Raw genomic sequence first — 14,437 nt, forward strand, 5'->3', positions numbered from 1 at the left:
GTGAATTTCCATGGGGGCTGCCAATGACTGTCATGTCATGACCAGCTCTTCATGCCAAAAATGACCTCATCGATTCCCCCGCCAATGGAAGCTTCTCAGGTGGACAAGAGAGAGTAACACCTTGGCGGGATAAACCTGTTATGAGGGTGCGTGGCGGATGTACGTTGTTACAACGCAGGTTGTAACAACGCATACCTTTACCACGCGGCCGCTACAACGCAAGTCGTTACCACGACTTGCGTTGGAGGGCGCGGATTTAGGATTTTTATAATTTTATATTCCAACACCAGTCCCCGTAACAGTAGGGAAGGTGTTGGAATATAAATTTATAAAATTCCTTATCCCACAGCGCCCTCCAGCGCAAGTCGTGGTAACGACTTGCGTTGTAACGGCCGCGTGGTAAAGGTACCGCGTGGTAAAAACTTCGTGGTAAAGGTTGTTTACCGTGCGTGGCTGGTGCAAGGCTGCTTTTTCACACTAATGCTGGGGTGAGTACAGGAATGTGCCATATCGCTGTAAATATGGTGCATTCCTGCACTTCGAAAATGACAAAGTTCAGAAGAGTAAAATTGCTTGCATCACAGCGTTGCAACATTTTCTTGTATATATGACCCCAGGTGTCATTCCGAGGAAATAGTATATATTACTAATTTTATGCAAATTATTATAAGGTAATGTGGACCTGAACTTATTCTTCCACAAAAGCTGCCCTCAGATTTGGTCTGTATATCCCTGATTAAGTTTATTCAGAGTGCTCTTAAACATTTTATAGATTATTATTTGTTGTGCACTGTGTAGTGAGGACTATGTGATGTATCAATTTTTGAGTGCAGTCATCCTAGATACTTATATTTTAATTGAGGTTCACTTGTTTTAGCTATTTTTAGATGTTTCAAGATGATATTATCATTTGTTTTCATCTTTTATAATTTATTCAAACCGAATAAAGTACATTGACTGACTTATTTACTGACCAAGAAGGCCTAATAAGAGTCTAGCATTCTTGTTGAAAAAGGATATATTTAACCAACTTTTCAGCAGACTAACAGACAATCCAAATAATTATCTGAACATTTTCAAGGATTCATCTATTCAACGTGCCCCATGTCTCAACCTGTTTTATCATCAGACATAGTAAAATGTTTAGATAATGTTCTGATTTACAGTCTTACATACCTTGAAATGTTTCCTTCAAAATGTCTAACCACTAGGAGCACTTAATCGTTTTGATTAAAACACAATATTGCTGATGAAAAAGATCCAGCACTGGCTCCCCAGACACTATTCAGCAAATTTCATTTACGCTGTCTACAACTCCAAAGAAAGTTTTGTCCCTTCAAAGAGCTATTCACTGCTTCTACTGGGACCCACGTAGAATGTACAATTAAAATGTCTTTGCTGCTTTCTTCCAGGTGGACAATTCTGTTCACAGATCTGAGCATACTTTCATTGCTTAGAAATGAACTCCAAAGAAGAGACAAGTTTATTTATTAACGATATGAGCCACCTTAGGCCTTCTTGGTGTACTTACTAACTAACATTTCTAGCTCTTGGAATAACCTCCAGATCTAGAGATGGAAGATAAAATAAGAAACCCCCTCTCCAGGACTTTGCCAGGTAGATAGATTTTCTACAGGAAGCACTAGACAGTCCTTTTCAGCTCTTTATCTATAAATCTGTATTCACTCACAACTTGGCTACACAAAACCTCTATAGCAAGTATCAGACTGAGGCAAAAACATTAAAAATAGCAAATCCTGTTGATAAGGTGATTGCTATTATCTGTAAAAGCTTTTCAAGTATTACTAAAGAACAATAGCTGAACCTTATTTGTGACACATACTCACCATTGCTAATATTCGGATAGATGACCTAACAATTCTAAAAGCCCTCATTTGTGTACAAAAACAATGGGGACCGAGGTAATTTCAACACTTTCTTTCAAGATCTGCCAACAATGGCATTCTAACTACTTGATTTTTAGATCATGAAATCATGACATCAAAACACACTCAGTGGGATGTTCTGATCACTTCCTTAGAAACGTCACTAATAAAATCCCCAATTGGCCTATTTTAAACAGAAAAGCCCATGTTCACATTGACACTACAAGTAGAAAAATATGAGAATTTGTAGATTTAGCCACTAAATTGATGTACCTTACTTAAGGGCCCTGGCTTATACATGTGGCACTTTACATGAAAAAGTGGATTTGCTCATCCTTTTGATAATAGACCTATGCTATATTGCCTTAAGGCTATTTGTCCATGTTGGGTTTTTTAATGTAACTAAAGTAAACAAACTCTACTGTCTTACATTTGAAAAATGACCTTTGTGAAGTTTGTGGCATTCCAGTGCATTTTACCTTATTACACGTGACTTACAAACAGGTCAAATATGACATTTTACGTAGAAAAATAGGTTTTATGTTTTGCAAAGGGCACATAGAATTGAAAATTCTTCTGCAAGTCTAACTCGCCCAGAGGCCAAATGATCAGTTACTAAGTAAAAAGAAAATCTGGGTAGAATCACAGTAGAAGATGGGTATTTTAAACACAGCTATCATTCCAGTTTTAAAACATCAATCTCTTCACATTAGCCTATGGCCCGGCCACCACTTTTCCATATTAATCATCTGTTTCTCAATCATTTTTAACTCGTCCCCAAAAATGCATTGAACATTTTTATGAAGTTGCAAGAGCTGTACATGCCCTCCCCAGACATAATAGGAAGATTGTATACAACTAAGTGATTATGATGGGACAGGGAGTCCACATAACATTGCAGATGTTGTCAAAGAGATAACACAATTGTACGCCTATATCTGCCCACCAGGTTGCAATGGAAACTAACTGATGTAATCTATCATTACACATCAGAGCAGCAGAGGGTAGTAATAGTGTGTACACATTGACACATAGTACTATCGAGAGAACACACTCACAACCGTTATATGCTTTTTATATCAGATTTCAAACTCATAAACCTACAAAAGGATATAAACTGGTATTTAAAAACTAAACAGTTTCAGTAAATACATAGATGTCTGGGTGTAGGTGAACACAAATTAACTTACGTCTAAAAGACTGGAGAGGATGCAGAGACTGTATCTGGTACGTCCAAAAAATAAAGCAGATTCAGTGAGCCTTTCTCACTGGAACCACACTATGGAGTTTGAAGATTTGTTGCTCCAGCCATGTCGAATGGAAGCACTGATCTTCTGGAAGGCAACTGATTAGACAACCATGAATCTACAGATCTATAAATCTTCATTAGTCAATTTCAATATAGAAATCAAATATTGACTTATTTACATGGTAATAATACACTTTTACTAAATTGTAGGAACTTGATGTGGTAAAAAAGTCATCTCTATGACAGCAAAGGTGGGCTCAATTACCATGATGTCTATCTTTCCATTTTACATACCTTTGCATGGCCTCTGAGAAAGAAGGAGCACACAAAGCAATAAAGGGTTGTAATCAGAAATTGTGATAGCATATATTTCTCCTAAAAGCTGTAAAATATATATTTTTGTAATTAACACTGGTAACAATTTGAATACCTCCATGCTGCTTACTCTCACCCACTCTATTTAATTTGTTCATGGAACCTCTGATGGACATTTTGAAGTACTCAAATAGTAAATACCACATGTATGCTTATGATACACAACCGTGTATGAAAATATCTTCACCTGAAGATATCAAAATGCTCGACTGCACTTTGTTGAAAACCCAACAATGGCTGACCTACAATAACCTCATGCTAAATACCCTTAAACCTGAATTCCTTTTGATCACCCTCACAATCTTTTGACCCTCGTAGAAGACTGGATCAAACAACTCACAGTTCTCAACTGCTCCCCCCATATTATTAACTCTGCTTGATTTTTAGGCATTTTTCTGGGCAAAAATCTTAACAACAATACACACAACAGAACAGACCAGGTCTAAAAACAGTGTGTGACTACATCAGTGACTGTGGATTCATGTGGTGCAAGTGTGAATAGATGTTATTATAAACAAAGTTCGTTAAAAGCAAATTGACAACAAATAGAAGCCAAAGGCTGGAGCAAATCCCATCAGACCACCCATTTGGTGGATTTCACGTCATGTGGGAATTTGCTAATCATACCTTCCGACCAAATAGTGCCGGTATGGGTATGGATAACAGTAATGTAGTCATCATGTACATCCTAAAATGGTGTTTGATGGAAAAGTGCAGTGCTTAAGTGGTAGTGATGAATCAAATTGACTACACAGATTTTTAAGAACGTTTAAACAAAAATCCATGTGTCAAGGGTTAAAAACACACCAGGTAGTATGACTACCTGGTGGCGCAGTGCAGAACGGTCGACATGTTTCAGCCAAAAAGGGGAATTACCCCGGCTTTCTTCAGGACCTTAGACATATAATGGCTACTGCAACTACATACAAGTGAAGAATAATAAGAATGTACTACAGAAAAGTAAATTAATTGTCTACCAGGAACTTAAATACTTAAGTGTCAACTGGAGAGAGAGCAAACGTCTTCTTCCTATCAAAATAAAGAAAACAGAAAAACATATTGTCAAGCAGCAATGGCTTACACACAAACATCCACACGCATACATGTTTGTGTGTAAGCCATTGCTGCTTGACAATATGTTTTTCTGTTTTCTTTATTTTGATAGGAAGAAGACGTTTGCTCTCTCTCCAGTTGACACTTAAGTATTTAAGTTCCTGGTAGACAATTAATTTACTTTTCTGTAGTACATTCTTATTATTCTTCACTTGTATGTAGTTGCAGTAGCCATTATATGTCTAAGGTCCTGAAGAAAGCCGGGGTAATTCCCCTTTTTGGCTGAAACATGTCGACCGTTCTGCACTGCGCCACCAGGTAGTCGTACTACCTGGTGTGTTTTTAACCCTTGACACATGGATTTTTGTTTAAACGTTCTTAAAAATCTGTGTAGTCAATTTGATTCATCACTACCACTTAAGCACTGCACTTTTCCATCAAACACCATTTTAGGATGTACATGATGACTACATTACTGTTATCCATACCCATACCGGCACTATTTGGTCGGAAGGTATGATTAGCAAATTCCCACATGACGTGAAATCCACCAAATGGGTGGTCTGATGGGATTTGCTCCAGCCTTTGGCTTCTATTTGTTGTCAATTTGCTTTTAACGAACTTTGTTTATAATAACATCTATTCACACTTGCACCACATGAATCCACAGTCACTGATGTAGTCACACACTGTTTTTAGACCTGGTCTGTTCTGTTGTGTGTATTGTAGTCATGATAGAAGGGGTACGAACAGACAGGTCGTTAAATATTCCCCTCGACCCTCCACACACATTTTGTTTTCTTAGTATTCAGAGCAACTTTTCAGTTGCGGGTCGATTATTTGGATGCAAACGCAGTCTGTTTGCACCGTTATAGCTCACCCAACTCAATTGTGTGCGTTACACCTCTGCCTACCTCGCCTGACACCTAAGGGATACAACACCACTTGTGCGAAGTTAATGAAATCAAATAAATATATATATATATATAAAAGTAAAGATAATCTTTTGTAGGGCTTAGTCCACGATTAATAATAATGCAGACCCCTGGCACATACCATGTTTATATTAGTAGTGCTGGTAACAGACACCTTCGTTTTTTTCTAAAAATAGCTGGCTGTGGAGTTACTTCGGTGAACATGTCCCCTGGTTTTTCTCTCATTTTTTAATGACCCATGTAAATAACATTGTCTGGGCATTGTCAATATGCAATGACAATGATGGAGTAACACCACCAATCCCATGATGCATCATTTGTCTCCTGGACCGAAGGATGCACGTCTGATTATTGGACCGAGGGGTATCTAGAATATAACGCCTGTTAATTGGACACTTTTGTGAACCGAGTCCCGTTGTCCGTGTTCGCAATGACTAAGTATGCAAGCTCTTAGAGTCCATTCTCTTTTGCATACAATGGCAGTATTCATTACGCCACAACCATGCCCTTCTTTTGCCTATCGCGCATGCGCGAATGAGCAGTGGGAATGAGCAGTGTTTTTGGGTCACTACGCATGCGCGAAGAAGCGACGGCTTTCTTCGCGCGTTCTTCCGGTAATTGTACTCGATCCCCATACAACAATACGCACAGACGAGTTACCTCATTACCGGAGGCTATTTAAGAAGATAGGGCGGTCTTACTTTCACCTCCCCTTCCGCTCGTCGTAAACTCAGGGGCACCGACGGATAGGTGAGTCGACATTCAGCCTTGTTGAGTTTTGTTTTGTACCAGTCAGTTCCTATGTATGAGATAAAATATCTCTACTAATTCGGAGGAAATAGAATTAAAAACAACCATAATGGTTTGGCATCCCCATAATACTCTGGCACTAGGTGGGGGCTTTATTGTTCCAAGTTCCTCATTAGTGAAAGGAGCTTTTGTTTGAGGGATGCCTTAGATAGTTATCTTTGGGCGCCTCTCAGTACCCTTCACTCATACCTATGCACTGTGTTCTTTAGCAAAGTTTACAGTTTATATTCATCTTCTAAGGAGAAGTTGTTTGGAAACGCACATAAGCATTTATACTATGTCCTGTGACATGAGCAACACCGTAAGATGTGGGGTTTCTTTGTACAATATGGTGTCCTTTGTGTGTCAGTTTACTAGGTTTGGCAGTTGGGTTACTATCACACGTCTGTTGGGTTATTTGTGTAGAGCCATTGGAGGGGGTACTGTAAAGTTGTGTGCTTACTGTGTCCTTTGTCTACACTCTAGAGCGGGGCCTCATACTCCCGAGCGGTTGCCGGGTGAGGTGAGGCCTTCACCCACACAAAGATGGGTGAGTATCACTTCAAGGAAATGCCTCGGGGTGATTGAGCTAGTATGCTTTGTACAAACGCAGAATGTAAATTATTCTTGCGTGGGTGGCTAAACGGTCTCTGTGTATGCGTGTGGATGTTTGTGTGTAAGCCATTGCTGCTTGACAATATGTTTTTCTGTTTTCTTTATTTTGATAGGAAGAAGACGTTTGCTCTCTCTCCAGTTGACACTTAAGTATTTAAGTTCCTGGTAGACAATTAATTTACTTTTCTGTAGTACATTCTTATTATTCTTCACTTGTATGTAGTTGCAGTAGCCATTATATGTCTAAGGTCCTGAAGAAAGCCGGGGTAATTCCCCTTTTTGGCTGAAACATGTCGACCGTTCTGCACTGCGCCACCAGGTAGTCGTACTACCTGGTGTGTTTTTAACCCTTGACACATGGATTTTTGTTTAAACGTTCTTAAAAATCTGTGTAGTCAATTTGATTCATCACTACCACTTAAGCACTGCACTTTTCCATCAAACACCATTTTAGGATGTACATGATGACTACATTACTGTTATCCATACCCATACCGGCACTATTTGGTCGGAAGGTATGATTAGCAAATTCCCACATGACGTGAAATCCACCAAATGGGTGGTCTGATGGGATTTGCTCCAGCCTTTGGCTTCTATTTGTTGTCAATTTGCTTTTAACGAACTTTGTTTATAATAACATCTATTCACACTTGCACCACATGAATCCACAGTCACTGATGTAGTCACACACTGTTTTTAGACCTGGTCTGTTCTGTTGTGTGTATTGTAGTCATGATAGAAGGGGTACGAACAGACAGGTCGTTAAATATTCCCCTCGACCCTCCACACACATTTTGTTTTCTTAACAAAAATCTTAACATGCAAGATCATATCAGTGCAACCATCAGAGGTGCCAATCACCAAATTAACATCCCAATGAACTTCAAACTATTCTTGCCCCCTGTGGGTATCCAGTTAGCTGTGTAATCTTTAGTAATTTCCCGATTAGATTACATGAGTGCCACTCTTGCTGACCTTCCCAAAATAAAGTTGGCCCGTTAAAGGCTACATTAAACTCAGCCGCTTGAATCACAACAGGTTCCAGAAGAATAGATCACATTACTCCAGACTTAAAACATCCTAATTGGCTCCCGTTTGAAGTTAGAACCCAGATAAAAATTGCTTGTACGACACACAAGGCCGTCCACCACAATACCCCTGTATACTTGGCCAAAAAACGTACGTTATCCTGGGGTACTGACGCCCTTCTATTGAAACCATAGAAGTTATAAAAAATAATAATAAATCAGGGGGATATTCTCAAGAACGTGTGATAATTATCACAAAATTAGCCTAACGGAACTTTCAACATCGCAGTCTATCATGGGAAAATAACGCTGTGTCAACGTTGTATTCTCAACACGGCGGTACCATGGGATAGTCTCACGATAACACGTCAAATGACCGCGTTAAAATCAATGCGACGCTGCAAAAATGCAAAACACAAACATGGAAAAAGCGGCGATGTCCCAAACCGCAATACAAAAATCAGCCATAACCAGCGACAGACCTGCAATTTCCACCCGCCATGCGGAAAAATGCACCAGAAAAAAAAACGTTGAGATGACAATGTACGAGTACAACCCCACATCCGTGATGTTGAACAATTGTCCATCGTCCCACATCAAATAGGCATCTCCTCACAAACAGTCACAATGTACATTGACATGCAGTCTGCATGTAAACTGCGCCAATGCAGAAACATACATGGAACACACTGTGAAACCGCATCTCCCCTACACATTGCAGAGGGACAATCAACACCTTCTGCACACAGACGTATCATGTCTATGATCAATCAAGTATGAAAGCATGGACGAATGTAGGGGGAGTGACTCCCTTACATACATGTTGGTCATATAATGGGACTTGAGTCACAGAGTGCATCCCTGGTGGAACATATGTGACCCCAAAAGAAGCCCTGTTGTCACTTGTAGGTCACAAATGACAGCCTATATGCAATGATTTGGGACACATATGAAACGCTGAAGAGTGGGATTCTGTACTTTCCGTGACACACAGAACTGGCATATCGAATACGTGACACCCTAAACAGCCTCTCTGTACAGAGGTGACACACCAACCATCAATCATCAAATTATGAAATTGTTAGCACTACATGTCGCACTTACACTTGTCCAAGTGATGTTCTTGTAGAGATGAGTGACATGCACTCAGGGAATGTGACTTGGAGTGCATGTGTTTGCACATGCTGTGCATGTGGTCATTTTGTTCTGTCCCATGATTGCTAAGGACTGTCACAATGTGACATGCTCATGTGAAAAAACTTGTCACTGATGGTGTTCCTACGGGTTATTCCTTCTGCCGCTGCAGTGGGGTGTGGTCCACCTGCCTCATCTTCCACATCATCGTCCAGTGCATCTGTCACTTGTTTCCATGACGCATTGGTGCGTACAAATATGTTATGCAAGACACAACATACAATGATCGTCTTGCACACAATGTCTGGGCTGAACAGGAGCCTTCCACCTTTGATGTTCAGGAACCTGAAACGTGACTTCAAAATGCCAAATATGTGTTCCACGATGCTCCTGGTGCATTTGTGGGCCGCATTGTACTGCCTCTGGGCCTGTGTGTTCGGGGCTCGGAGGGGTGTCATCATCCAAGCGCAGAGTGCATATCCTTGATCACCTGTGACAGTGCAAAGAGACATGAGTCAATAGTTTGTTCAGCATGATGTGTTTGCAGGCTCACTGGTACATTGGTGTGTGATATGTGTGACTTTGTGATTCCTGTTTGACATATACTGCTTGTAGCAAATAAGCGGCATCAATGTGTATTACGTAGCCTCATTGCTGTTCCTCCATCCCCCAGGGCCTATTTACAATTGTGCGTTGCGCAGTTGCATCACTTGCACTCCTACGGCACACAATTGTCATGCCTGTCTGCGCATGTCCACAAGCCTGACAATGACACAGTGAAGTGGTGCGCTGAAGGTGGGAGGCCACGTGTCTGTAGACCTATGGTAAGGATAGGGCAGACACAGATGTAGAATTCATGGCTGGCTGAACACGACATGCGTTTGAGGGTAGACCTTTGGCTCATGATGCGGTAATAGCGACACACACAACTGTTGCCATGTAGGATCTTTGACCCCGAGCGGGCTTGCACTCCCTCATTTACCCCTTCGGCTGAGCCCGCACTCCAGGGGGCATGCTACAAAGCAAAATTGTCTATTGCGGGATACTGCAACAGAGACAGACACATTTGTTACTTCCTTGGCAAGGCCTAAACTTAACCACGCCCAGAGCCCCGGGTTGAATAACCACACCTCTACGCTGGACTGGGGAATGCAAGTCCACTCCACTTACGCTCACAGGGGGTACAACACAGCTACATGGCCCAGGTCTACCCTACTGCCTGATGTTACATGTTTGCGTCCACTGTCCACTACACTCCAAACACCAGCTGTATATGTCGACATGGACATGTCTGTGGTCTGCAGTCTGGCCAGCACATACACGCCACACTTGTCATTGTGTACATTCCCATTCATGGGTCACTTGCCTCCTTCGCACATGTCTGGTTCCCACCTCTCCCCACATTCTGCTATTGTGAGGCTGAGGTGCCATGCCGTTGATGGCTCATGTACATGGCAAGCCCAAGTTACCACAGTAAGTTGTGCTGTTATGTCTGGTGGGTGGGCATGTTGTTTGGCATGTTGTATGCAAGTTTGTAACATGAGCATTCCCAGAGTTGGGAGTTGCATGATTTTGGAGTTGTGGAGTTGAGGTGTGCTGTGTGTTCATTTGGTACTTACCAATGAGCAATGCATTTCCGTAGGTGCCATCCTCAAAACGTTGGTTGATGATGGACTGTTGGAAGATGTAGGAATCATGCACAATACCTGGGTAGTTGGCGGCGACATTAGGTGAAGAGTCCCCGATGGTCCACTATTGCCTGCACATTGATGGAATGTGTGTGATTTTTGTTGTGGTAATTGTGTTCAGCGTCGGCAGGGGGCACAAGTACGACATTTGTGCTGTCAATTGCCCCCAACAAGTGCAGGAAGCCAGCTATGGTGTAGAAGCCTTGCTTGGTCTCCAGCTGTTACTGCGCAGTATGGGGGAAGTGAAGGTGCTGGGGTCCCAAGCTGATGATGGCATCCAGTGGTGAGGAACTTTGATAGGGCTGGCTGTGAGACTCCTCTGACTCTGGAAGTTGTTTGTTTTAAGGTACCAGAGGCCAACAGATGCAGCACAGCCAGAACCTTTGTCTGCAGAGGGAAGTTGGTTGTCCGCTGTGTTGGTACCGTCAGCCTGTGGGCAATGATGTTCAGGGTGCTGAGGTTGGTTGTCCTTTTGAGCCTGTAGTGGGCAATGACATCCTCTAGTTTTAGGTCTGTGAGGCTGGTGCATTTTCTGTAGGTCCGCTGTCTTTGTCTGCACTGCCTCTGTGGTGGTCCGGGGAGGTGCGGGCCTGGGGGTGGTGTCGGTGAGTGTTGTGGCCCTCTTGGGGGTCCGAGGTGCATGATCAGTAGCTCCATGGCATCTGTTGTTCTTCAGGTGTGGCCCTAGGCTGGGCTCCCTTTTACGGTGCACGTTGTCGTCTGAATTTACACCAGTTAAGAGCAGGTGTTAAATCCCTGCTGCTAACGCGCCTTATAACCTCTTTTGTGATCTTATCACCGATCTGGCTGGTCATTGAGAATGTTGCAAAGTAGTGTTTTTGTGGCTTTTTGCATGGGAACCCCTACTCTGCATCTCATTAGCGTTAGTTGACAGGGTCATCTGTGGCAATGTTTTTTGTAGCTGCTATCGTAGGTAAACTGGTGATGAAAGCTTGTGAATGGGGTGATAAATTTATCGCCACTTTGGCTGCGATAAAGTGCTGATAACTTGGTGATAAGTCCTTGAGAATAATGCCCCTCAATCGCTCCTTCTCTGGCCTTTCCAGTAGAATTTGAAAAACTCTACCCACAGAATGAGGACAAACCCTTCATCTGCCTACTTCAAAAAAGAGGCAAAAAAGCTCTTGAGGCAAAAATTCCCTCTCCAGGAGCGATAATCCTTCTTAAGCTTGGTTACCATTGGGTACTCTCTATAGGAATTTAGAACTGTATATATGTACTTCAGGATAATTCCCTCTCTGATTGTCTCTCGTTTTTGTCTTTTACCTCTGTTATATGTCTTGAGGGCTATATGTACAGAACTCTGATACCCAGAAGCATATGTTCACGCTAAATAAAACTCCAAAAATAAATAAATAAATACCTCCAGGTATTAAAATATTAAAAAAATGCAGTATTACTTGAACTATGAAAGTGGCAGTCTGCAGTAATGTGGTTTAAAGGGTAGGCTGGTGAAGCAGCCACTGGTATCTTGTTTCTTTTTACCATCGGGGATAGGTCTGTTCTATAAAGGTACACTAGATCAATTGTAGGAGTCATCTGGCATTCAGGAATTCCAATCTATGACATATAGTATAGTGACAAGGTACACATTCCAGTCTCTACAGATGTCAAAGTTGATGCTAACATGGGGCTTAAAAGTGCATTTGAGGAGATGAGAAGTAAAAGACAGTCATAAAGACAGCAGCAGCACTCCTGTGGGGTGGTAAGCTGTAGAGCAATAAAAACTATTTCTCTGGATGTTGATCAAAAATGCAGTGACATGCAAATAAGTAGAACTAGTTACGCATCCCAAAATTCAACAGAAATTGATTAACTGGTTCAGACAGGACATTATTGTAGAAAGTGGTGCGTGATAACACTATCACGACCCTACCTCGAGCACAGCTGAATTTGTAGTGTTTCCACCTATTCTATACGTTTACCAATAGTTTTTCAATTATTCCATGATTTCAAGGTTTACTTGATTGTTGCATTTATTTTAAACGATTAAATCAAAAATGTCCATGAATTGTAAATCATCACTTTTCAATACAATTTGATTTCATTATAACATCTGTATACATTTTGAAATACATAGGTTGTATTAAACATCATACAAACAATGTATACTCTGATTGTTATTTCGACGATCATTAAATTGATTGGCCCGATGCATTTCGGGACCCACGTCCCTCCCTCAGGGGCCTCTGTAAGAAATCATACATTGACATTAATCTTACATTTCAATTTTCAGCATTTCTACTTTTTTGTGTACATATGCCACTACTTAATTTTGAGTTCACCATACTCATGTTTATCCTCACTCGCGCATTGTGTTAAATAAACGGACTTCGTTTAAATCAACATCACAACGAATTCTGCTGCAAAGATTGGCACTGAAAATACTTTAACAAGAGTTATTTTTACCTCATACCGATGCATTTGTTAATAAAATAAACTTTGTTTAAATCGATATCTCATTGAATTAGGCTGCACAGATTGACACAAAAAGATCTGTGAATTGGATTACTTTTACATCACAGTGATTCAAGAATTAATAACTGGGCAGTGTGAAAAGGGTTCTAGATTACAAAGAAAACTCACTTTGTTAGCTGGACTTTGATTGTATATATCTCTATGTATGGGAGTCTTCGTCCGGATTTACTCTCTACACGGAAAATAGGGGGAATATGATTAGAAAACCGCTGAGGTGCCTTTAAAGCACCTCGCTAGGCTGACTGCGAATGAGCGATGAATTACCTGCTCTTCGTGGTGTTAGATAGCGTTTCTGTAAAAAAACGGGAAAACCCGTGTTAAAATACGAGTTGACAAACGAGTCTGTAAAAGGTTTGTCTTGGATGGTTTTATCATGCCAACGAGCCACCTTTGAAAGTGGGGGCTTACCGTTAGTTTTATATTCTCGGGCGGTTCTCCTCTACGTGGTTCAGATATCTCCGCTCGATACCGGAGGTTAGGTTGGTTGTCACGGTTCTCACGAGTGTTTGCTGTGTAAATGTACTAGCGATGTAGAGACTGAAGCATGAACACAAAGAGTGGACTTATTCCTAGTGGGCAATTGCGTCGGCCATATTAGAATTCCGACTAGAAAGTGAAAAAAATAAATAGATTACAGGGCAGATGGTGTGAGTTTAAGAACTATCTGTGTATATGGTGCTAAATGTGATTTCGCAGACCTAATCAAAGTTCATATAATATGAAACATTGAGAACCCTCTATTGTTCAAAAGATACATTCAAAATTACAGTACTCAACATTTCACAGAAAGCATCCAAGATCCAGTTTGTCATTTAACCCCAAGGGTTCCATTGTTTGGAATTTTTTAATTACCATGACTTCCCTTTGGGATAAGAGTTTACGACTATCTATCCCTTCTCTTATTTCAATTTTTTCCACAACCATAAACCGTACTTGGGAAATGTTATGCTTGTTGGTTATCCAGGGAGCTGCCAAATTGGATTTAATGTTTTTGTTGCGTATCATGCTTTTATGCTCACCTATTCTTATTTTTAGTTTTCTTTCTGTTTTGCCTATGTACATTAACCCGCATGGGCATTTTATGCAGTAAAGTACAAAATTCGAGTTACAATCAGTCGTGAATTTCAGGCTTATTTTTTCTCCAGTTCTCGGGTGAGTCACAAAATTTTGTTGCATCACATTGTTA

At 41.1% G+C, this 14,437-nt stretch overlaps 1 long non-coding RNA gene across 1 annotated transcript; it reads right to left on the minus strand.

The window, feature by feature from the left end:
• Positions 1–3,109: 3,109 nt before the first annotated feature.
• On the minus strand, positions 3,110–13,760 carry LOC144821786 (uncharacterized). The gene is made up of 4 exons (XR_013608437.1): positions 13,660–13,760; positions 13,516–13,543; positions 13,360–13,423; positions 3,110–3,231 (listed from the first exon to the last, which is right to left on the minus strand). It is a non-coding gene; the product is annotated as an uncharacterized LOC144821786 (long non-coding RNA).
• Positions 13,761–14,437: the final 677 nt, after the last annotated feature.

This window comes from Lissotriton helveticus, chromosome 2_2 (assembly GCF_964261635.1).
Source record: "Lissotriton helveticus chromosome 2_2, aLisHel1.1, whole genome shotgun sequence".
In the NCBI taxonomy this organism is placed as follows: Eukaryota; Metazoa; Chordata; class Amphibia; order Caudata; family Salamandridae; genus Lissotriton; species Lissotriton helveticus.